Genomic DNA, 25,531 nt, shown 5'->3' with positions numbered 1-25,531 from the left:
ATTTTATTAAGACAATGTCAAAACTTGGGATCATGGAAGAAATAGAGTTAAATATGTGGGAGCACTCCAAAAAGTATTAATTTTAACACAATATCTACTTAACTATCATCTTACGGCTCTTTGATTTTTGAAAATGTAGCCATGTAAATGATCAGTTTGTATGGCACCTATTTTAAGCCTTGTTGTCTTGACTACCCATATTTTGAGATGATCTTGACAAGACACACTTTCCTTGCTACACCCATGCCAAGGTGACATGCTTGACCACGACACTACTATCTTGGAGGACACATTTCTTGGTGTTGACGTCTCAAGCTAGGGCCGAACAAAATGCCTATGTCACGAATTATGTCTGCCATTTTTAAAAATATAGGGTGTTGTGCAAGCACACCTAGTGGAAGCAAAGTGCTAAGTCTAATATGAAAAACAAGTGTTGGGTCGCTATGTGATAGGCCCATGTGGAAGTAGTCAGATGATTTGGTTCATAATGTAAGGGATCACCATCATTGGGAAGAAGGGTTGGCATACTTGCTAGAAAAGAGAACTCAAGTACTATGTAGGTAGAAAAGTATGAGTGGGGACCATTATGGCTTAATATTGATGCAACAATGATTCTCTTGGGTTTGAAGAGATAGGGAACGGACTTGGGCGCCCTCAAATGGCGATCTACAGGTTGCTATTTGAGGGTTGCAAAACTAGAGGAATTTTTCAAAAATTTTGTGAATTGTATGGCAAGGCTCCTGGAATTTCCCAGGAAAGTGGTGTGCTACAGGGAGTGACTTGGAGAGGTGTAGTGGGTGGCATTTTGGGTGACTCTTGTGAGGGGGGGAGGGCACTTTCACCTTTTTGCTTTTTGGTTTGGAGAAATTTAGGCAGAGTGGTTTTTGGTTCTTATTTTGTCGAAAGCGGTTTTGCATGAAGCGGTTTTGGGTGATGGATGAGTTTACCACCCCTACACAGTACAGTGCACACTTTCTTAATTTCCTTCCCATCCATCCACAATTTGTTTTAATCCCACACTGATCGTCCCGGCTTGATCCCTCGTCGCAACTTCTTGCCAAACATCGTACTCGCTAGTTTCTTCACCACATGAGCAGCATCGACCCCCATGCCTCGCCGTAGCAGGAGCCGGCACTAGCATCAGCACGCTCAGGAAACGCTTTCGTTCTTCTTAGGAACAATAACAAAACTGCCGACACCATGGATTACATCCTCTTCGTTCCACTTATTATTGAGTGAATCAGGATGCCGGAAGAACAGATCTCTTTTGTAATACAGGGGGGTGAATTGAATTCCTGCTCAACTGGACACACGTTTTGTAGCGAAGCTCGTGAATTTTAATTTCTGCCCCTGGATTTGGCGGAACAAGGAGGAACAGGATGCCTGGATTCGACGCTTGTAGCGATGTTTCTCCTTTTGGAGGAACGGGAGGAGGAGCAGCTGGATTAGAGCACACTGTGCTCAAAACTGGCAGCGAATTCCGATCGTGGAAGTGCGGAAACGGGGTTGCCGCAATATGCATCTTGCTCATTACCATCCCGTACCTGGCTCTGGTATACGCTCCCAGCAACAACTTCTTCCCACGAAAATTTGGCAGCGCCTTCGGATCGGGAAATCGGACGAGCTTTACTGATCAGGTCAGTCAATTTCTGTATAGTCCACGAGCTTGCAAGCGAGATTTCGTAAGGTGCAGGTGCTTATTGGTTCCTTCAAATTACAGCATGTGCACGCTTCTCGCTTACTCAAATGAATCCACAAAGAAATACGTACGTAAGTGCTGTGAAGGGAGGCCGGAGGGAAGAGGAGGGGGGGGGGAAGCTGAACACATGAAAGCTCTGCATAACGGAAATCACTGAGGTTTGCTATTGAAATTTTGTACTGTGCAGCATCCTCCCCGATTTTCAAGTTTTGCTGAGACCTTGCAGAAGGCCGCAATGCCAAATAAAACAGTCATTATCACCACTCTGAATGGAGCTTGGGCGGAGACCAACCAGTCCAACACTTCCATGATAGATCTTTTCTTGAAAAGTTTTGATGTTGGGGAGGGTACTCAGAGCTTGCTCGGCCACTTGGTTATCGTTGCCCTGGATGAACGAGCTTTCAAACGGTGCCTGGATATACATCCACACTGTTATAAGTTGAAAACAGGCGGAGTTGATTTTTCTGGCGAGAAAGGATTCATGACTGCAGACTATCTCAAAATGATGTGGACGAGAATTCGATTCTTGAGGACGATACTGGAGAAGGGCTACAGCTTCGTTTTCACGGTACACCTACTCTCTCGATTCTGTGAATTTCTGTCAATTCACTGTAATAATCCGTGAGCAATGCCCGTGACCCGGCCTTTTCCCTATTCACTTTCCAAATTCCAATCAACAACGGACCTCCGTCAGATCCATGGCCTGGGCTTATAAGTTATATCGGAGACTCCGAATACTGTCACATCAGAGACTGACAACTTCCGTGCACGAGTGATTAACGTTTGAGTTTCGTTGAGTATCAACTCATTTTTCGAATAACTCTAACCACTTCAATGTGCTCTGAAAGCAATATAGTATGAGATGCACGTTATCTTTACTCGGAATCCTTCATATGATCTCTAATGTTTTTGCAAGGTAGGGATGCTCTGTGTTTCCGACAAGCCTAATCACGTTCTAGTTTATAAAAAAGGCGCCAACAAAGCCAAACCTCAGCATAAGAAACACTCCGTGCTTGCTTTAAACGTGAATTCACTGAGGAAAGATGTCGCTTTACATTGAAACTAAGAGTTACTGTAGTACAAATATTTTAAAACCGCATTTGGCGCATTGCTGCTTTTCAGTAGTAAAATTGCTGGACATCAGTGAAACTCACAAACATTCGTTTATGCAGGATGCGGATGTCCTCTGGTTTCGCAATCCTTTCCCTCATTTTCTGCCAGGCAAGGATGTGCAGATTGCGTGCGACCAATTCAACGGCATTCCGACGGATTTGCATAATCTGCCAAATGGAGGATTTTTGTTTGTTCGGGCAAATAATCGCACTGTGAAGTTTTACGACTACTGGTACAAGTCTCGAATTCTCTATCCTGAGCATCATGACCAAGATGTATTCAACGACATAAAGTTTCAGCAAAGCTTTCTTGCCATCGGCCTCAAAATACGGTTTCTTGATACGCAATTCTTCGGTGGCTTTTGTGCTATCCAGAGGTCCAATTTACAAAAGGTTACCACCATGCATGCCAATTGCTGCAAAGGCCTCCATGCCAAAATTTCAGACCTTAGGGCCATTTTGGTTGAGTGGATACAATATCGATCAAATAACACAGAGATGCATGATAATTTGAGCTTCAGGGCACCTCGAGAATGCCCATATTCTTGGATTAACAGTCGTAATGTCTCAAACGTCTCAAATTGAGGCGGCCCAATGTTCATGACGTAAGTGATGCTTGTTCTTATCTTTTAGCCAAAGTACCCAAGTTAACTAAAAATGGATCTAACATAAATATGAATGTGTGTGTGTGTGTGAGAGAGAGAGAGAGAGGCTGGTTTATTTATAAACTAAATTGTCGTATGAGAGAGAGAGAGAGAGAGAGAGAGAGAGAGAGAGTGGTTTATTTATAAACTAAATTGTTCTTCATACGATAGATTGGGTTTGAGTCTCTGACTTAGAATGCCAACTTCATGTAAAGAGTTGTATGTATGCCCTCCTTCAAATTGGGATGCACAAAGAGAAATGGTCGAAGAAGTGAGTGCGTGTGTGTGTGCGCGCTCGTGCGCATGCACACAAAGGGAAATTGCTTAAGTGAGAGAGAGAGAGAGAGAGAGAGAGAGAGAGAGAGAGAGAGAGAGAGAGAGATTTTTGCTTCTAAACTTGATCTCTAGTTTACTTCTTTACTCATAAATGTCATAAAAAAAAGTTTGCATGAGCACAAAGCAAGTTAAAAAATCAGCAAGTTAAAAAATCAGCAGTGTAGGACATGCTTGTGTTTTGATCAAATCTTGGTCAAAAAGAGTGTCCAAAGGATGCTTTAAATAACCCTCAAATAAGCGATGCCTCATTTAAGCCAACTTTGGGGATAGTAAAGCACACAATGTGATTGATATACTACATAAAAAAACAATACCTTCATATAGGCATATATGATCCCTATATGATTGAGAGGTGGACGATTAAAAAGGGTGAAAAGATGATGCGTCGTATGCAACAAAGGCAAAAGTTTAGAACCAACAACACTGACAATTTTCTAGTACAAATAGTAAATCAAATTTTGTAGTAGACATAGTAAATCAAATTATCCATATTATGGAGCCACATTGGAAACACATGTACATCATGATACATCTTAGCTACATATTTTGCATAGCACATCTCACTTGTGAGATGGGATTAGTACTTAAATGCTTTTTATCTCAAAAGAGAAATGAAAAGGTTTACTTTTATAAAATAAATAAAGATACAAAAAGAGAAGATGTGCAAAGCCCAAGATATGCACTAGCAAGTGTTAAAGATCTCCTAAGTAAAGAGAGTAATAGACACATCCATTAAGCGAGGTTTTAGCCACACTTGAAGCTCCAAAAATACTACAAAGAAAGATTTGACTTGGGGATTTGTGTGAAGCCTACTATCAAATTTGGACCAAAGAAAAGTTCTATACTATCAAATTTGTGTGAAGCCTACTATCAAATTTGTGTGAAGCCTATTATGATGATAGTACTATACTGTTGTGATTTTCTATGCTACAATTCAAAATAGAAGCTACTTCGTTTTATAAAAATTTTGGACTAAAAAAGGGGCCCTTTAGAGAACTATTAAAATAATAGAGGACAAAATAAGGGAATATGAAATCCTTCATCATGTGGTCATGTCTATAGAAGAGGCTTCCCAATTCTAGGTTTGTTTACAAAGAAGCCACATTGGCCCTTCACAATAAAGGGTTACTTTAATAGGTCTAACTTGGACTTGTCCATCCTCCTCATTTTCCTCATCTAAAACAATGCTCACACATTTCTTCTAGTTGGAACTTTTGCTTCAGAAGCTTGAAACCAACTAGGTCTTGCTGAGTTTTCTCGTTCAGCCCCATTTGTAATCATCTAAACTGCTTTCTCACTCTACCTTTCCATTCTCCAATACAAGTCACAAGCTGTCTTTCGATGCTTTACAGGCGCGGGCATGAAGATCGTCGGTACAGTTGGTGGGCGGGGAAGGTGTCGGTGTAGACATCAATAGCCATTGGTATGGTCATCGGTATAGGGGTCGATATATACTGACCCCTATATCGACTGCTACCAACCCTTGCACTGATGCTTTTATCGACGCTTTTACCGACTTCTAGGTACAATTTTCTACATTGACATTTTTACAGAACATCATTTTCAAGGGTCCCAAAATAATTTTGGACCACAAGTTTGGTCATTTGAAAGATATAAGAGTATGTGTATCAAAATTGAGATTAAAACACTCATATATTGATGGTGAACTTAACATACAAATTAATGTACAAAATGTCGCTATGAAAATGTAAGGGCCAAATTACACATAAGTAGTGTTGTCGATGTCAAAACTATGAATCAATAGCATTTGCATAAATGGCTTCATCTTGAGCCAAGTCTTGCATGCCAAATATGTCTATCTCAAGGTTTACATACAATTGATCCCCTACATCATCATCCCCTATTGTATGTCTACCTATGACTTGATCCTCTAGTTCACCGGCCTTTAGTTCTCTCTTCTTCGCCAAAGTTGTGATCTCCACCTTCCTCCATCACAGTGTCATTGTTTTTACCTTCTTTATGGCCCATATCGTCATCTTCATCCTCTTACCTAGATCCATCAGCATCATTATTTGTATCTTCTGCCAGCATCTCTGTATCCACATTCCTATCTTCAAAAATATGTTTGCTTTGAGAAGCAACTTGGACCACATACCACCATCTTAGATCCAAATAATCTAGATGAAAGACCACCTGCGTTGAAGATACAAATTAGGTGCTAATAATTATATTCATTTATGCTCAAGTATTAAAAAAAATATATACGAAAATCTACCAACATTTCTTTGAAAACGAAGATATTAGCTTTTAATCAATTCATTAGTGTGTACCTATTCACAATGCTCTGGAAGAACAAAGGTATCACTTTCATTAGTTCAGGGTTTGGTGGAGTCAATGGCAAGGTAACCACAGCTGTCTCTTTTGACTGTAGCATTGGGACCATTTTAGATATTTCTAAACCATTTGACATCAAGAATGAAAATACTAAATCGTCTAAAATCAATTTCATAGATGTCACATATGGTCCCATAATAATCTAACTGCGAGGAGAGAAGATTGTTATCAAAAGCACTTGCTCGATTATCTTGTACAAAGTGGGATATCGGGATCCATGGATGCAAGAAACTCTGTGATGTATACTAATGACTCTTGCGCAAACCATCCCTCCACCATGCTTGCTTCGGTCTAGCTCTTTGCCTTACAAATCCTTTCAAGGTTTTCATAAACTGTTCAAGGAAAAACATCCAATGACTATGAATGGTGCCTACAATGGTGACCTCATCAACTTTGTGTATAGGCAAGTGCACCTGAGTCATCATAATGCTTGAGGGAAAGTGCTTCTTAAGAAAGTACATAGCTTCAATGGAGTCCACCTCAGCCCTCTCGATGCTCGATACAAAGATCTCTTTTTGTGAGATCTATCTATTCCACATGCACTTGTAATATTCAATATTATATACCCATCATTTAAAATTGTATGAAATATAATGAAAGTGATACGCTAGTAAGCATACCTGACAGTGCTACTGATCTTGTAGATAGCAGTTCTAAGATCTTTTGATAAACATCCTCTCACTGTAATTGGGAGGATAAACTGCCTAAGCAACAAAGGAGTTATAACAATGTCACAATTATATACGACGTTAATTACACGAAAGCATCAAAATCTTAGTTCTACTCTTCTTTTAAGCTAACATGTAGAATACCTTTAAGACCTTGTACCGATCATGGGATTTAGGCCACTAAGCTTATTGTCCCTTGTAAATGCTCCCCTCAGGCAACACATGTGTCTCGTGGGTGTCCCAAAAGATGCAATATCCACCTTGACCCTTGCCTCCTTTACCTTGGAAAGGATCCATGGTTCCTTTGGGAGAACATTTCATGGAGGACATCCTTGGGTTCCTGAACCACCCTCCTGAGTTGTAGAACCATGCTCTTGAGTTCGACACACACGCTCTTAGGGCCACAAGTGAGGCATCCTACCCATCTCGTGCAAGTATTCCCACACTCCCCTTGTGTCTTTGTCACCAACCAAGTGTACCCAAATAGAATCCCCCACATTCTTGAAGATATGCATGGGATCCAAGAGGTGATTGATTTGTAACTTGCCCCAATATGGAAGTTTGTGAAAGATAGACAACCACTCCATACCAAGAGGAGGCTCCTCACTATTAGCTCTCCAATCCCAAATCCAATCAATCACTTGCCTTCCTACGTGACTGGTGGTGGATCAAGTTGACCTTCATGTGTAGAATGATTAAGCGGAAGATATTGAGCATGACCTTCATAAACTATCTTCCTCATATGTTTGGAGTGTCGTGCATTCAAACTAGGGCCACAAATAGGACAAGCATGGTACCCTTGTGTTTTAAGTCCTACATATATGCATGGACACATAGGTCATTAGACATGCATAGATCACACCACAATAGAATCATAAAGGTATCAATAGGCATGCAAAAGCACATACCTGCACACTCCCCAAATCCTGGATAGTCATGCATGGTCCACATTAAAATTCCCTAGATGCACATATCTGCAGCTCGCCTCGGGGCTCTAGAAATATCAAAGACACATATGCCCTCCATAGGGTCTGCAGCTCCTCGATCAAGGGTGCCATGTACATGTCTATATTTTTGGCCTTGTACTTCCTTGGCCCAAGTAGGGCAAGTATGAGGTGTCCCTTCTTTACTGTTAGCCATGTTGGGATAATGTAGTTCACAAAGACTATGGGCCATGTCAACCAAGATGTGGAGCATAACCCAAAAGGGCTCACGCCATCCATTGCAAGCCTGAGATGTAAATTGCATGGCTCCCTCACAAAGTCCAACCACATTCTCTATGTGCTTCCAAGAAGCACAATTTGCTGGGATCCTCAACGTGTCATCGGTGGACCAGTGTGTAGCATGCCATGTCATCAGTTTCACAATGGAGTTGCATTTGAACATGTGCTATCTTCTAGGGATGATGGAAAAATGTCTTAGGATCTTCACTGGGATCATCTCCCGCAACAAGTCCTGTGTGTAACACTGTGCTCCACACTTCGAGCAATTAACCAAATTGCCATACTTGTGACGAAATAAAATACAATCATTAGGGGGGCAAGCATGGATGGTGTCATAATCCATCCCAACAATCGTCAACATCTTCTTTGCTTCGTCTCTAGAATTGGGCATGGTATTTGGGATAGGCAACATCGCAACCTATTACAATTTACATATCCAAGAAACTTGTGAATGAGATACTAATTAATTAAAGCAATTAGGAATGAGACATTAAGATCAAGGCTCCAAACCTCATCAAGGCTGAGATAGTTGTGTTTGACTGCCCATACTTTGCTTGCAAATTCAAGATCGAGAGGCAAGCTCATAGTTTTGACATCCTCACACCATCATACAAGTGTTGATGCCAAATCTTGCATCATGGTCTCATGCTCAGACATCTCACCCCTATCTCCCATGGTGCCTCCAAAAAAAGAATCCATCATGTTTGCCATACCCTCGTCCTCCTCTAGAGGATCATCCTCAAGATCATCTTGATCAAACTATGGTGGTGGTGCATGTGCTCCCTTGCTTCTCTCCTCATCTTGTATAAAATAATGATGCAAGGGTAGTGTGTGCAACAAGGACAAGCAATATAAATATCCATGAGTCATTCAAATATGATCGGTTTACTGATGATGCACTAGTATGTCGACCAATATCCTCTTTTGGTGGCACCTCTCCATACATCTGCAAGTGGCACATGACAATATGGCATTTATGACAAACCCCTCGCCTGCAATGCATGCAAGGACAAGGCAATCTCTTATGAATTTGCCACTCCAAACTCCTGAGAGGTTGGCCTCTATCCGATGAGCTGTCACTACTCATCCTCTTCACTTGCACACATCCACAACCATCCCCCCAAGTCAAGTCAGACACCCAAACACCCAAATTCCCCAAATCTCCTAAATCCTCTTAAACCCCCTATTCCCCTCTCTTTCACCAAACACCCTGGGGCCTAGCATGTTGACCAATATCCTCTTCTGGTGGCACCTCTCCATACATCTGCAAGTAGCACATGGCAATACGGCATTGATGAGGAAGCCCTCACTTGTAATGCATGCAAGGACAAGGCAATGTCTCACGAAGCCACTCCAAACTCCTAAGAGGTGGCCCCCTATTCTATGAGCTGTTACTACTCATCCTCTCCACCTGTACACATCCATAACCCTCCCCCAAAGTCAAGTCAAACGCCCAAACACCCAAATCGGTCGAATCCCCCAAATTCCCTCAAACCCCCTAATCCTCGCTCTTTCACCAAACACCTCGGGGCCTAAATCCCCCCTAAATCCCTTCAAACACCCACTCTTCCCCCAAAATCTCCCAAGCCCCCCAAGCCCCCCCAAAAATGTCCTCCCTTGCTTTCACTTTCAGCTCGCGATCGCCTGCAACCCTTGCCTCCTCACTCCGGCCTCCTCCCTCCCCCTCCCACCTCTCCATCCTCTCCTACATTGTCTCTCTGCACCTACAAGACTTTTTATAGCTCCCTCTTTATCTCAAGGTAAGAATTCCTCTTTTCCCCTTCTATTTCAAGTTTGTTTGGTTTCTTTGTCTTTCTTTCTATCTCTCCTCTTGTTTTCCTTCCTCTACTTTCAATTTCCCTTCCTTTCCCTAAAGTTTCTCTCCTCCTTTCCTTTCCTTTTCTTTCTCTAAAGGAAGAAACAATACATGAAAAACAATCATGAAAGAGAAGAGTATGAAAGCTCTACCTATTGTTTTCGTGCTTTGTCTCCTCAATCTTTAATGTTGCTTCTCCAAACTTGTCCTTTAACTAATTAGTTTTCTTAAAATGGTATGTTTCCTCTCTTTTATAGGGCAATTAACACGACACACCTCTTCTGAGTGGTATCATCTGGTGCTAGGACACATCATTTCTAGCTCATTTCTAGTAGGTAAGAATGTGCTTCCTCTCTTTCCTATTTTTCTTTTTATGAATGCATTAGCCTATAGCTAGCTGCAGTGATGGGCATAGGAACTCTTCTCCTCTCTTCTCCCCTCTCTTTTCCTCTTCCATCCTCTCTTTTCATTCACTTCTCTCTTTCCCCTTTCTCTTATTTTCCCCTATCTTTTCTTCTTCCATCCTCTCTTTCCCCCTCTCTTTTCTTCTCTCTTTTCCTCTCTTCTCCCCTCTCTTCTCCTCTCTTCTCTTATTTCCTTTCTTCTCCCCTCTCTTCTCTTTTCCCCCCTCTTTCTCCCCTCTCTTTTTCTCTTCCATCCTCTCTTTTCCTTCACTCCTCTCTTTTCCCTTTCTCTTATTTTCACATCCTCTTTCTCCCCTCTCTCTTTCTCTCTTATTGCCTCTCTTTTCTCTCTTTCCCCCTCTCTTTTCCTCTTCCATCCTCTCTTTTCTCCCCTCCCTCTCTTTTCCCCTCTCTTTTCTTCTCTCTTTTTCTCTCTACTCCCCTCTCTTATTTCCTCTCTTCTCTTTTTTCCCCTCTTTCATCCCTCTCTTTTCCTCTTCCATCCTCTCTTTTCCTTCACTCCACTCTTTCCCCTTTCTCTTATTTTCACATACTCTTTCTCACCTCTCTCTTTCTATCTTATTTCCTCTCTTTTTGCTCTTTTCCCTCCCTCTTTTTCTCTTCCATCCTCTCTTTTCCCCTCTCTTTTCTCCCCTTTGTCTCTTGCTCCTCTCTTTTCCTCTCTTTTCTCCCCTCTCTTTCCCCTCTTTCCCCCTCTCTTATTTTCGCCTCTTCTCTTTTTTTTCCCTCGTTCTCCCCTCTCTTTTCCTCTTCCATCCTCTCCTTCTGCTTTCTCTTATTTTCATAACCTCTTCCTTCCCTCTCTCTTTCTCTCTTATTTCCTCTCTTTTGTCTCTTTCCCCCTCTCTTTTCCTCTTCCATCCTCTCTTTTTCCCTCTCTTTTCTTCCCTTCCTCTCTTTCCTTCTCTCTTTTCCTCTCTTATTTCCTCTCTTCTCCTATCTTCTCTTATTTCCTCTCTTCTCCCCCCATGCCTCTTTTTCCCTCTCTTTTCCTCTTTTATCCTCTCTTTTCCCCTCTCTTTTCTCCCCTCCCTCTCTTTTCTTCTCTCTTTTCCTCTCTTCTCCCCTCTCTTATTTCCTCTCTTTCCCCCTCTCTTCTCCACTCTTCTCTTATTTCCTCTCTTCTCCCCTCTTTTCTCTTTCCCCCCCTCTTTCTCCCCTCTCTTTCCTCTTCCATCGTCTCTTATTTTCATATAGCATAACAAATAACAAAGAGAGGGATACAACATAATCTCATCATGCATAGAGTATAACAAATATCCTAGAGGGGTTACAATAAATATCCTAAAGAGGGCTCCCTATCATACACTAGAAACTATAATTACATTCTCCAAATTGGAGTACTTTATAAACTGTAATTACATTCTTCATTGTTTGGTCTTCGATTAGTGCTACCCTCTCCTTTGTCATCTCTCTTCTTCTTCTTATCCTTCAACTCTTTTTTCTTTTGCTGCTTAGCCCAAGGAGCGTCCTTGGGCGTGTGGTCTTCCTCTTGGATCAAGATCAGCATCTCCTCAAGAGAATCCTCTAGGATCTCGCGATCGGTCTTGTCCTGGTTAGTCTCCACCTCTAATGTAGATGGTACCAGTGAACAATGTATAACCACAAAACTTGTGGCTGATGGTGCCTACAATGAAGAAGATGATGAACTTGCGCTCCTTAATGAGAATAGTAAGGTGGAGGAAACTGATGTTATTGTGCTTATGTTAAATACAATATAGACTGTTGTATGATGCACGTGAAGAGATGGATATGAAAATATGTTACATGAATTGAAGAGTGCATATTCTCAATCCATTTTATCTCATGTATTTGTGAATGTTAAGATGGCAATATTCACCAAGTATTGTATACTTTCATCTTTATTTGTGAATGTTAAGATGGTAATAGTCACCAAGTACTGTGTATTTTCATCTTGATTTGTGCAAGTTGTTCTTGCTTTTTTAATTTCATGCTTCCTACAATAAAATATAATCTGACATGCTAATGATAGTCCAGGGATTGGTTTCAATATTTCTATTAATAAGGTTTTTAGTAGCATGATTTTACTAGAAGAATTTCTTCATAAGAGCAATTGCAACAATGGTAATTTTACTAAGAAGGTTAGTAGTAGTAATAGTAATAATAATAAATTTACTCATAATAGTAGTTATAAAAGTAGTAGTAATAGTATCACCAGCTTTCATCGCATTTGATATTGTATATATGGAGTCCACGACCATAGAAAAGGTTCATTCAAAGCAATCATGTCTCTAGATTTGGATAGAAGCCCAACGACTCAAACGGTCAATTTGTAAACAGTCGTGATTAGTACAATTTATCATTTACTCTTTCGGTCTATTGGTTCGATTGAGAGCCCTAGCCTTTGTAAAAATATAGTTTTTAGTTTAAAAAGGCTAAATGTGGAAGCATGTTTATGTTATCAATTGTCTTTTTGAAAAAAAATGATGAAATTTTGGATTTTGGAATCCACCGTGTTGCGTGAACATAATAAAAAATATGTCTAGAAAAAGGAAAAGTTTTGTCAATAGAATAAAATTTTCATATGAAAAAAACATGAATTTCAATTCATGATGAATGAACAAAATAATATGTAAAAAAGCAGTCATGTTAAAAATTCGTCCATGAAAAATTTCCATCAGCGATTTTTTTTTCCGTCGATAAAAATTTCAATCCGTCGGCCGAAAATTTTTTTCATCGATGAATTTCAGGATTTTGGAATTCCAAATTTCATTGTCAACGGAAAAAAATTCCACCAATGGAAATTTTTTATCGATGAAAGTTTTAGGTGACAAAATTTTTTTGCCTTCTGATGGAATGAAATTTGCATTCATTTGTGTTCAAAATTTTCCTTTTTTTGGATGAGAAGTTTGTTTCATTGTGATGAACATTTCTATTTGTCTAACTTTATCAACAAAGTGGATTCCAGAATCCAGATTTACATCATTTCAAAAAAGGACAACTGTTTTCATCTTCATAATTCATCTTTAGATCAAAATGAACTAAACCACTAAATTGTACTACTCACAATCATCTAAAATTTTTTCTTTCTACATCTATTGAAATATTTTCTTTCAATAAGCCTCTTCTTTGGCTATGAATAACAAATACCTACTTATCTTAACACCAAACATATTCTCTAATTCAATGACTAGGATGGCCCTCAACCATTGGGATGAAGTTTTCATAGAAGAAAAAGCTCATTTTTGTAATTCTAAGTAAATAATATATTATACTTCACTTAGACATGCATGTATTACCAGTAGTTTCAAAGAATATTAGATCGTACCATTGATCTTGTTCTCTTCAATTTGTCATTTGACGTCAAAAGTAGAAACTTTTTCATCTTTCAATTAGCAATATATACATTTTTCAAAAGATGTTTGAAACTATGCTTATTTTATAAACGTTATGAAAATAGTTCTAATTAATGTCTCCAAAAGATTGTAAAATTGATCAATATTTAAGACTAGTGAAAAATCATAATAGTCTATTGCAAACAACAACTCATGATTTGGCAATTGTTGAGCTGATGCATTAGCTCAATAAACACCCAATTGTGGAAAATACAAATCAAGCCTTAATGATTCTTCTTTAATTGATCAGGAACAAGGCTCATGTCTAAATATTGTCATTATGGTTCACAGAAAGACAAACAAAAACCACTTGTGTGGTGTTATCAAAGTGCTAATGATGAACACTTAGGATGTTTATACAAACCCCAACAAGTACATTTGAAAGAAACTACAGACAATATATGATACGATGCAAGCTAGTGGTACTATGACTACCACTACTACTACAACTACTCTTGTAAGTAAATGTATTATTACTATGACTACTCCATTGAGTTTTATTTGGGAAACATCATGTAAGAAAAATTCTTAAAATTAAAGACATGCATTCTTATAATATACTTTTCAAGAAATATGATGCTATTTGTAAATTTATATGATAAAAAGTCAAATATGCTCACAAAATTACATCATGACAACAATATTTCTTGCTATCTTGCATACATGTTGGATGCGATTACACCCGTATCATTGAGCTTGTAGAGATAAGTTTGTATGCAAGTCTGATATTTTTACATTTAGGAGACGACTATGATGTTTGGCGGGGGTCTCGTTGTTGAGGCTGCAGACTCTTCATCTTGAGTTTTGGCATAGCTTCTTATCCTGCTTGTGAATTCATTGCATGCTTTGAGAGTATGGAATGAAAGTGTGTGATACTATTATTGATGCAATCTGTTATGTGCCTATGCAAAATTGTGTGAGTGCACATGATGTGTCTAACTATATGCTTATTTGTGGGATTTAATAGGGAAACTAAGACTCAATCATCCCTAATACGAAATTGATTAGGTCTTCCTAAATGTGCAAAAACGTGCATATGCCAATGATTGTGCGTGTAACAATCTAATGCAAACTACATGTACAAAAACATGCATATGCTAGTGAGTGCTTGTGATACAATCTAATCCTAACTAAGGAAGACTTGGTTTCCCAAATCTTCGTTTTTGTTGGGGGTGGCTTGCGTGTTGAAGTAGTAGCGCTTCAGTTGGCTCCCATTTATTGTTGTGTTGAATTGGACTCCATTCAATGTTTCTAGCAACACAACTCCAATGGGATTCATCTTTGTTACTCGATAGGGTCCTTAACCTAGATACTTCAACTTTTCCTTGTGTACTTTGGCATAATAGGACCAAGTTACCTTCCTTGATGTCTTTAGCTTTAAGATTTCTGTCAAACCATGCCTTTCTTCTATGTTTTTCTGTTGTCATGGCATGGTAGGCAACTAGTCTTGTCTCTGTATGCTTCTCCAATTGATAGAGTCTTTCTTTCAAGGATTCATGGTCTCCCATGCTTTCGTGTACTACTATGCATAGGCTTGGTATTACAAATTCTAGTGGGACCATAGCTTCAAGGCTATACACCAATTGAAAAGGTGTGTTCCCTGTACTAATCGTGAGTGTGGTTCTGTATGCCCATAAGGCTGCATTCAGTTTCTTTGCCCAATCAAAATGCTATGGTTCTACTACCTTGGTGAGGATAATGCATATTATTTTGTTGGTGGATTCAGCCTGTCCATTCCCTTGGGGTTAGTAGGGTGTGCTTTTTCTATGGATTACCATAAAGCCAGACGAGTTCTTGGATTACCTTATTGACAAAATGTGTGCCTCTATCTGACACAATTTCAATGAGGCATCCGAATCAGGTGATCACATTTTTGTATAAGAATCTTGCTATGCTTCTAGCATCTGCCTTGTTGACTACTTTAGCTTCAGCCCATTTTGTAAAGTAATCAGTGGCCACAATGATGTAGCATGCTTTTGTTCCTTTTATTGTTGGGATGGATGGGACCCACATAGTCAATCCCCCATTTTTCAAATGGTTTTTGTGCAACAACTGTTGTTAGGGGATTGAAGCCTTTATGTTGTGGTTTAGTAGTCCATTGGCATACATCATAGCCTTTTACATATTCATAGGCATCTGCCCATAGTGTTGGCCACCAGTAGCCTGTTGGCATACATCACAGCCTTTTACATATTCATAGGCATCTGTCCACAGTGTTGGCCACCAATAGCCTGCGAGGAGAACTTTTCTTGCTATGGCTTCCCCTTGGAAGTGTCCTCTTGCAATGCCTTCATGGACTTCACTCTCAATATTGGCATGATCTCATGAGGCATTATACATCTTCTTAATACCTGGTCCTTGCCCATCTTGTATAATTGTCCTACAATGAGTTGATAGGTTGCAGCCTTTAAAATTAGTTTTCTGGCGTCTACTACTTTCATTTTAGGGGGTGGCCATTCTATCATTAAGTACCCAATGATATCTCCACACCACTCTGGAATAGCATCTATTTGAAATAGTGTGGCCTCTGATAAGTCGTTTTCTACTCCAGTGGCTTCTTCTCCCGACTTGTTATGAGACATGTGATCGGCAATGTAGTGTTGGGCACCTTTGCGGACCACTATTTTGAAGTTGAATTCTTGAAGCAAGAGGAGCCATCTGGTTATTCTTCCTATTGTACACAAACAGTTCACAAGATAAAGCAATGCTTGATGGTCGGTGTAGAAGACAAAATCATTTGCCAGTAGATAGTGCCAAAATTTCTTTACACTATACACCATTGCTAGGGCTTCTTTTTCTGTGGTGGTATAGTTGATCTCTGCATCATTGAGTTGTTGATTGGCGAAGTAGAATGGGTCGTCTTTCTTATGTTCACCAGGTTGACAATGCACACTCCCAATTGCATACTTGGATCCATCAGTATGAACATGAAAATCAATATCCCAATTGGGAGATATAAGGACAGGTGCTATGATTAGGCGCCACTTTAAGAGCTCAAAGGCTTGGTCACACTCTTCTGTCCATAAGAATTCCACTAATAATTTGTAAAGTGGTCTAGCTATCATGGCATACCGCAATATAAATCTTCTATAATAGCCAGCATGTCTCATAAAGACCTGTACACCTTTGGAATTTGTAGGAGGCAATTCCATGATGATTTTGATTTTGTCCATGTCAGTTGCAATCCCATGTTGAGAGACAATGTGTCCCAAAACAATTCTGTGGGTGACCATGAACTAGCATTTTGTTGGATTTAGGGAGATGCCATACTCCCTGCATTTGATTAGTACTGCCTCAAGACATTTGAAGTGGTCTTTTTTGTTTGAATGGATGCACAAATCATCCAAGAACACCTGTAAAAACTTATTCAGAAATGACTTAAAAGTTGTGAATATGACTTCCTAGAATGTGGCTGGGGCATTACAAGGCCGAGTGGCAGGACTCTATATGCAAAAATACCCCATTTTGTAGTAAATGCTATTTTTGATTGGTCTTTAGGAGCAATTTGCACTTGGTTATAGCAACTGAATCCATCCAAGAAGCTATATATTTCTAAACCTGCCACCTTTTCCAACACTGTTTCTATTAAGGGTAGGGGATAGTGATCCCTAATTGTGGCGGCATTCACAATTTTTTAGTTACGCATATTCTGAGCTTCTTGTTGTGTTTAGGCACAATGACGATGGATGAGACCCAATCAATGTGCTCTATCTAGTAGATGAATCCAACATCTAGGAGTTTTTCTAGCTCGTCATAAACCATGGTGCCATACTTAGGATTTGTGCAATAAGGTCCACATACCTTAGGGTGAGCACCTTCCCTTATAGGTATCATGTGTACTACCACTTTTGGTGAAATTCCTTTCATCTCTTTGTATGACCATGCTAGGCAATCACGGTATTCCATTAGGAGTGCTTTGAGTTTGGTTTCATCTTCTTGTCGAAGCTATTTCCCAATGAAAAGTAGTTCTTCTTCCTCCCCTTCAAGGGTGAGGTTTATTGTGCGTGTTTTTGCCATTCCCTCATAGATTGGAGTTTCTCCAATGCAATCAGTTTTTCTTGAACTTCAGATTCTCTTAGTGGTCTTGGCATTGCTATTGACACACTGCCACTTGTGTAATTCTTGAAGTACTCTGGGACTTCTCGAAGGTCGGCCTCTGATGATGTTGAACTATCCTGATATGTGCCATGTGTACTGGGTGGCATAGTTGCATTTACCAATTTGTTAGGCTCTTTTTGACTTTCTTTTTCTAAAGTCTCTTGATCGAGCTTCATGAGCTTCATCTGCACATGTGGCTTATATTTTTGAAACTTCTTACATTGGGAACTGTGGGGTAACTTTTCTACTAGTAAGGTGTTTCCAAGTAAGGGTTCATTCTAATCCCTTAGGAGACCATTCAAGAAGCTGTGGTTCTGATTTTGAGGGAGCTGGCTTTGCAAGGTACAATTTGATGATCCTTGTTTGGACTCGTTCGAATTCATTGAAGTGTTCGGCCTTGGCTTTTCTGCGATTTCGTCCAGCTTTCTTGCGGGATCTTCTATTATTATTCAACTTTGGAGGTTCAACTTTTGGGAGCTCGACTACCATTAGGGCATGCAGAATGGCTAAGTCATTATCAAAGATTTGATCTTCAATTTTAGCATTCTCACCCTCTATTTCAAGGTCCCAAGGAAAATCTGAGTCATCATTGATATGGGTACCTTCTTCAAGTTCATTATTCCACTCGAGGTCAGCCATAAAGAATGGCACCTCTAGATCGATTGGTTCCTCATGTGTGAGTGGAGGATCTACCTATAGCATCTTAGCATCAATCTGCGAGAAGATGGGGTCTAATGAATGGCAATTGTCAATGGTTGCCAATGTTTGTATCTAGTTACTTACATTGCTTTGTGAATTGCCCACTATGGCATGTTGTTGCAAGGGAGCTGATTTGCTTGAGATTGTCATTGAAGATGTGTCATCCAATGCTCTAGGCACAATTGGTTTTATAGTTCCTATTCCCACATTCACCCTAACTACGGTGTCACGATTCTAGATTGTCAGTCTATTAGTTCCCCAGTCATGGAGGACTGATGCTTCCCGTAAGCAAGGACGTCCCAGTAAGATTTGATAGGAATTTTCGGGGAGATCCAAGATTGCGAATTGAAGGAAAAAGTGGACTTTTGCGACCTTTGTGGACACACCATTTACTATTCCCAAGGGTTTATCTCGTGAATCATTGGCACGGCATATGTTGAAATTAGCCTTTTGCATTGGTGGGAGACCCCATTCTTCGTAGAGCTCCTTTGATAGGACATTTACATCTGATCCACCATCCACTATGGCTTGGACTTCATTATATGCCATGTGGATCAAAGGCACAGTAATGTTGCATATGTCATCTCTCTCACCCATCTGCACAGGGATATCTTTGATGTTGTTCATAGGTGGAGGGGAATTTGTGAGTTCAATCCATCCTTTGAAACTCTCCCAGAGATTGGGACAATTCCATAGGAGGACTCCGATGGGAATTGACATAGGGCAACTTAGGATGCTAGAGAGTGTGGCTCCTTCAAGTAGACGTGGCTATACATTATGTTGTGAAGTCTATTGTTGGAACAGAGGCTCGAGTATAATATCAATACATTGTGGGGCCAAGTCATGGATTGGGTCTTGAGCTTGTTTCTCATCCTCAAATTGAGCTTGTTTCTCAGTCTCAAATTGAGCTTGTTCCTTTTGTACCCATTGTTGAAGTACCTGAAAACGAGCCTTCTCCACCTCTGCATTTGGGTATGGAGCTTCTTTTATTTGAGGCTCAGGAGTTGATGTGGATGAGCTCGGCTGCTCATTGCTTGGCGGAGGTGGAGGCACTTGTGCTTTCTTTTTAAGAAGTTTCTTTGGTTGGATTGGAATGTTACGATCCTTGGTGGCCTCTTTTTGTTGGGGTGTAATTACATTTACAGGTTGTCATATTACACTTGCCGAACCCAAACTTTGATGAAAAAACCCCAATGATGCTGATTGGGATGTCAGGCTTAACCTATGTTTGTTGTGGGACTTTATTTTTCATGGGACAATCCATACAGGAATGTCCTATGCCACAATCTTTGCAGAGTGGTTCGAAAGTAGCAGGGCTACCACGATGAGGGCACTCTGCGACCCATTGATTTTCTCCACAACTGTAGCACTTGATTGGTGCTCGATATGTGTTGGGACATACTTGATTTGCATAAACTGGTATTAGATCCTTTGCACCTTCTACATAGTACACTAGGTACTCTGTTTCATACTCAAATCATGAGCCTACTTTTTCAGCTTGTAATTGATGTATTGGAACTGCCTGAGGAGCTGGATTTGGTGCTCTTGGATATGATCATGGATTCGGATTCCTGAGTAGTTGTGTGACTTGTGTCCGAACGGGAACAGGATTTAGCCTCGAAGCTGGGGGCACTTGTGCAAGTGTCAGTTGCCTGTACACTGGCATGGGTGCCTCTTGGTATTGTTGAGGTCAAGGCGGGTTGTTGCCCATGTTGAAGATGCAATTGTTTTCATCATGGCCGCCGACGATGCAGATATGGCACCACAACCTTGGTGGTGGATTTGCTTGTACAGTGATCTTGGCTCTTAGGACAGGGCACTCATTTGCTATATGATTGGCCATGTAGTGTGGACACTAGACATTTTCTCGCCGTGGATATGTCTGAGTTGGCGGCTGAGACAAGTGAAGTTTTTGTTCCATGGCCTGCATTATGTCTTCTTTCAGCTTCATGGTCATGGCCTCTAAGCGAATCTTCATTTGATGTTTCGGCAGTGGACTTCCATTTGCCCTTTTTCGAGCGCTTATCTCATGCACTAGATCTGCCATGATCACTGCTAATGTCTGAATCGTTCATGCCATCCTCGATGTCAATGGCTACCGCATGAGCAGCACTGAACGTTTCATAGCTGCTAATCTTTTTCATATCCTTTCGAATTTTCTTTCTTAGTCCTGCAATGAACCAAGCCATGAGGTACTTTGCATCGGGGCATGGGTCACATTTGGTGATTAATCTTTTCATCTTACCCAGGTACGTACGTACATCTTCTCGACGGCCTTGTTTGATCTTGCTTAGTTGGAGATTGGGATCATCTTGTAGCCTCTCTGTTTGAAAGCGTCTTTTAAATTCTGTTTGAAGCAGGTCCCATGTGGCTCGTTCTTCCACTAGAAGGTCTAGGTACCATTCAGACGCTTCATTAATTGAGGCCATGGGAAACCAAGCCACCCTTGTTTCATGGGATTGATCTCCACCTGCTCGGCATGCAGCATCAAAATGTTGGAGGAATCGGGCTGGATCTCCCCCAGAAAGCATGGAAACTTGAGACAATTGCTTGGAATACCAAAGTAGAACTTAACACAATGCCCCAAAGAGTGTGGGCTTCATTCCATTATGGGGTATTTATACAAGTTGGAGAGCTTCTCTCTCTACATGTAGGAATTGTAAGACATTCTCTCTCTACATGTAGAACTTGCATGTAGAAGTTGCAAGTTGCATGTAGGAGTTGCATGTAGAACTTGCATGTAGGAGTTGCATGTAGAACTCGCATGTAGCACTTGCATGTAGAACATGCAAGTTGGATTTCTAAGAGGGATTATTTCTAGCCTTGTGCAAGTATAAGCGGAGCTTTGCCACTACTCTACACACACATTCTATTCTACCTAAGTCCATCTTGGCATAGAGACAACATATTTCAAAGAAACTTCTTGCACACCTTCGTAAGCATACTCTATATTTCAAAGAAACTTCTTCCAAAGCTTTAAAAAAGATAATGGAAAAGAGGAAAGGAAGACAATGGGGATTAAAAATGGAGTTTATTAGCACTTCCTCAGGGAGTGCTATAGTGGGATGATTGGATCCTCTTTTGTAAATTCCCACATGTAATTTTGTTTATATTAATTGAGTTTTATACTTCAAGCTGCCTTTTATAGAGATCATCCTACCAGTCAGGGCTAAAGTTGCCTTATAATAGCCCGCTCCATTAAAAAAGACATCTGGTTTTTTCTTCGCACCCAAGAGTGCTTATACTAGGAGGCAATGCCTTCGCGCAATTGTGCACTCTTGTTCTCTATTAGAGGCAAGTTACCTTGGTGTAATAACAATTGCTCACACTCATGCTACTTGCAAAAGGTTTGGTTAATTTTTCATTTGCAACATTCAATCCACATCTATATAATGCTTCTTTGTAGTCTAGTGGCTCAATCTGCAAAAAGTGACATCATGTGACACTAAAGCAACCATAGACACAAATGACAAAATCCAAGACAAGGTTAGTGTTGATTAGTTATTTATTGGTCCATTAATAAAATCGCCCTCCTCATATTTGGCTAGATTGCCATCCTTCCAACACAATCTGAAACAATCACATTCCAACACAATCTGAAACAATCGCATCACACACTGCTCGGGCTGTAACCCTTTTTAAGTTACTTCAAGGTGACTCATTAAATGTTTGTGTATAACTATGGCTTGCATGTCTCCCATGAATAAGTGGCTTAGTTGAAATGTAATTAGAATTATTCACAAGATGTAAGCCGTCTAAACAGATCTTGTCCCTACACATCCTGAACTATGAAAGCAATGGCAATAGTAATTCTAAACAGTTATAAAGAAGTGTGACAGCAAGAGCAAGAGCAAGCAAAGGCAAGCAAAGCAATGAGGACCCTCTCAAAGGGGAGAGGTCACAACAAACACAGAGCAAATGTGAATTGAACAAAATCAATGCAAATAACATATGAACATCACAGTTTGCAAGTCAAAGGGTTAGCTCACAAAAGAGAGCTTTGCACAACCTATTTAAGAAGAAGAATGCCTCATCACCTTGTGTAAACCCACTATATTAGAGGCCTTAAAAATGTCAGACCTAAGTCATCATCAAAAATATTTTTTGCTAATCAACATCATTCATTGCTTAGAACATTTTGCAGATACTTGTTTCAATGATATAACATAGCACCTGGTGATGAACATGAAACTTTCAAAAGAAAAACAAGATACCCAAAGTTGCCATAGGACAATGGTGTATTGCGAAAACCTATTTATAGATGTGCAGTTTTACAATTGATAGCTTAAGCAAGTGGCATATTCACCTTAAAATCCACCGACCTATAGATGAGACCTAAGGCCTGAATGGTTGTCAGCACAATTCTAACTCATTCTATCTACACATAATGCAAACCAACTCCAATTGAGCTATTGAGCTTGACAAATATGCAAAAATGTGTTGGCAAAAAAGGAATCAAGCCCAATCTCAGCCCAATGAAGAAATGCCACCATGCATGTCCTTGAGCCCATGTTGACATCCTCCCATAGAAGGCCCAATCAGGACCCAAGAGGAGAATCCTAAAACCATGGTGAAAATATACAAGTGAGCCAGAGGCCTGCCTGCTGGTCTGTATTGTGCATGTAGCACTTGTACAAAGTAATCTGAAAAACATTTATGATTCTAGTATCTTACAACAATGCATACAGCTTAAAATGAATAAGGAGGTAGGGAGTTCTCTAATTTTGAAGCAAAGAGAGCCTCTCAATGACTTACCCATTGTGAAAAGCATGCCTTTCTAGCTAGACAAAAGGACTTTCTTCAAGTCAAATTTCAAGGTAGCTTCGGATTTTGAGGTTGAGAAAAAGTAGACATCCATTACTAACCCCCATACCCAGTACCATTATGCATGCCCCTTGTATGATAGTCCAAATTGGATCCATCCTGACATATGGAACACACCCCGACCCATCACACCTTCACTTTTTACAGTGGCCAATGTACAAGATGGGCACCCAATTTAACACTGGGCCCTAGCCAAGCTATTCAAAGAAGCCATGTTTCGAGATCTCCTACATCTTGGGACCCCAACATGCTCATCCCGATTCATAATCCATGTGCTAGAGCTGGTGTGGCATGCTATGGCATGTATACAGTAGGGTGTAACCCCAACTATATGAGCCCATTGGATGGACAGAGGATGGTCAATGCCATTTGAGACAAGCTAGTAGTTTGAGCCAAGTATCAAGCCTCACATGTAGGTTTTAAAGGCTAGTTAGAGCCATCTGTTGGACCATTGCATTAGGAAAGGCCAAGATAGAAGCAATGGCACAAGCTCGAGAAGAAGGGTTGAGTTAACCAGTGAGAAGTGCTTGAGGTAGACCAATCGGACAATTGAAGGATAGCCCGCGACAAGCCACTCGTGCACTCAGAAGGTAGCTAAGACAAGCCACTCAAGCCAGTAAAGAAGTGGGCAACAACAAGTGTGACCTGCAATGGCTATGGATCACCAGACAACGCAATAAGACCTTCTTCAAACCGTATGCAAGCAGTTAGCGCAATCCAAAGGGGGCGGATAGAGAGATAGAGGCAAGAGAGAATGTAAAGTCGACACGATATTGGGTCCCTTCACCCACTGGGGGGCCCCTCCTGCAATACACAAGAGTATTTTCTTTTAATCGTTGGAGAACTGTTATAATGATGTGAACACTCTTGAGAATCCCACGTGAAACAACAAAGGACTACGCTCTTCTGCGCAAAGACAACCCAAGCCGAGTAAACAAGCAACAGCTCTTGATCCAGGGCTTCAATGCTATCCACATTGAGATGTGGACCCTCTGCGAAGCCTCAAGTGGCTGTATGCCGCTGTCCGCATACTGCAGGTTGCAAGGGGGGGCTGGTTATATTTCTGGCCGACCTGTCCCTATTGTGTGCCCTTCTGTCCCCCTACTGGCTCCTGCATGGTGGTTGCAAAATGCCTTTCGTACCTTCACCAAAACTCGTATCCTAGGCTGGACCCAACTAACTAACTATTGAATAGTTCTCCGGTGGGTGCAAGGGACTGACACTGACTGCACACTATGGCTCATAGATAGACCTACATAGCTCGTGCCTGACTCATCCGTGGAGTAGGGCTCACAAAGGGGCATGGCATATGACAAAATATCCTATGTGGGTGTTACTTCTATACACAGTTTGCACTTTGTGGTGATGCCAGGTTGTCACCATGCACCCAAGTGCAGGGGTGCATGTTACTGCAGGTATCTGCTTTAGTGAGAGAGTGCAAATGAAGGAGAGAGAGAACGATGAAACAGATTTGAATCTCAGGCTCGTCCTGTTGCCTGCGTAGATGAAGGTACTGCATGGAAAAATGAGCCCAATAGACAAGCGATGCTGGAAACTTCCTTAAATATTTGATGAAGATAAGTTATGCTGGAGCATGGTGACTGTAGATCCTGAGAGCTGGAAACAAAGAGCACCAAAGATGGAAGACTTCCTGATGCAGGGCAGCCACTAGGCGATGAGGGATCAGGGCTATAAGGGCAGCGAGAGAAGGGCTGGGGATGAGGGTGCTCTGAAGGTAGCATGTCTCGGGGTTTAGGCTGAGCAGCCAGAATGCCAAGATCTGAATGCTGATGACGGAAAGGGGGGGGGCTGGTTAGATACTTTCCAAGGCTGCACCTTGTCCCATACTTGTATGGGCATGGGCCAACCACTCGTGAAATAGACCGTCTAGGTTTTCAGCAGGCTCCGCTCTTCTGATGTTGGCCGACCTGCCCCTGGCACCCTACTGTATAGGATTGCAGATAGGGTACTTGTAGCCTTGAAACATACCAAACCTTGTCTAAGCAAGGACTTTCCATATAGCTACAAATAATTTCAATGGAGTATGTTAGTATGTGGCTTTGAAGGGCTTGTAATTTTGTAGCCAAACAGCCTGTGGATACATGATTTTTTAAGAAACTATAGGTGGCGCAAAGAATCACTTTAGATTGTTAATGTGTCGCCCTTATATAGTAGGCCTTAGCAACATCAATTTTTGGACTGTGCTTTGGAATGTTACTGCAGCGGTATTTATGTCCTTATTGTGAGTTCCCTTTCTCGTCACCGGGAAGGCTCTT

General features: G+C 40.9%; 1 pseudogene across 1 annotated transcript; it reads left to right on the top strand.

The window, feature by feature from the left end:
* Positions 1-1,033: 1,033 nt before the first annotated feature.
* Positions 1,034-3,396, top strand: LOC147901471 (uncharacterized protein At4g15970 pseudogene; annotated as a pseudogene). Its single transcript, XR_015541025.1, has 3 exons — positions 1,034-1,637; positions 1,887-2,267; positions 2,872-3,396. The product of XR_015541025.1 is annotated as an uncharacterized protein At4g15970 pseudogene (transcript).
* The last annotated feature ends 22,135 nt before the right edge of the window (positions 3,397-25,531 follow it).

Source organism: Dipteris shenzhenensis, chromosome 5 (assembly GCF_047967505.1).
Source record: "Dipteris shenzhenensis isolate YYH24624 ecotype China chromosome 5, Dip_SZ_1.0, whole genome shotgun sequence".
Lineage (NCBI taxonomy): Eukaryota > Viridiplantae > Streptophyta > Polypodiopsida > Gleicheniales > Dipteridaceae > Dipteris > Dipteris shenzhenensis.
The sequence above is the reverse complement of the archived record's forward strand: the minus strand, read 5'-3'. Positions and strand labels throughout refer to the sequence as shown.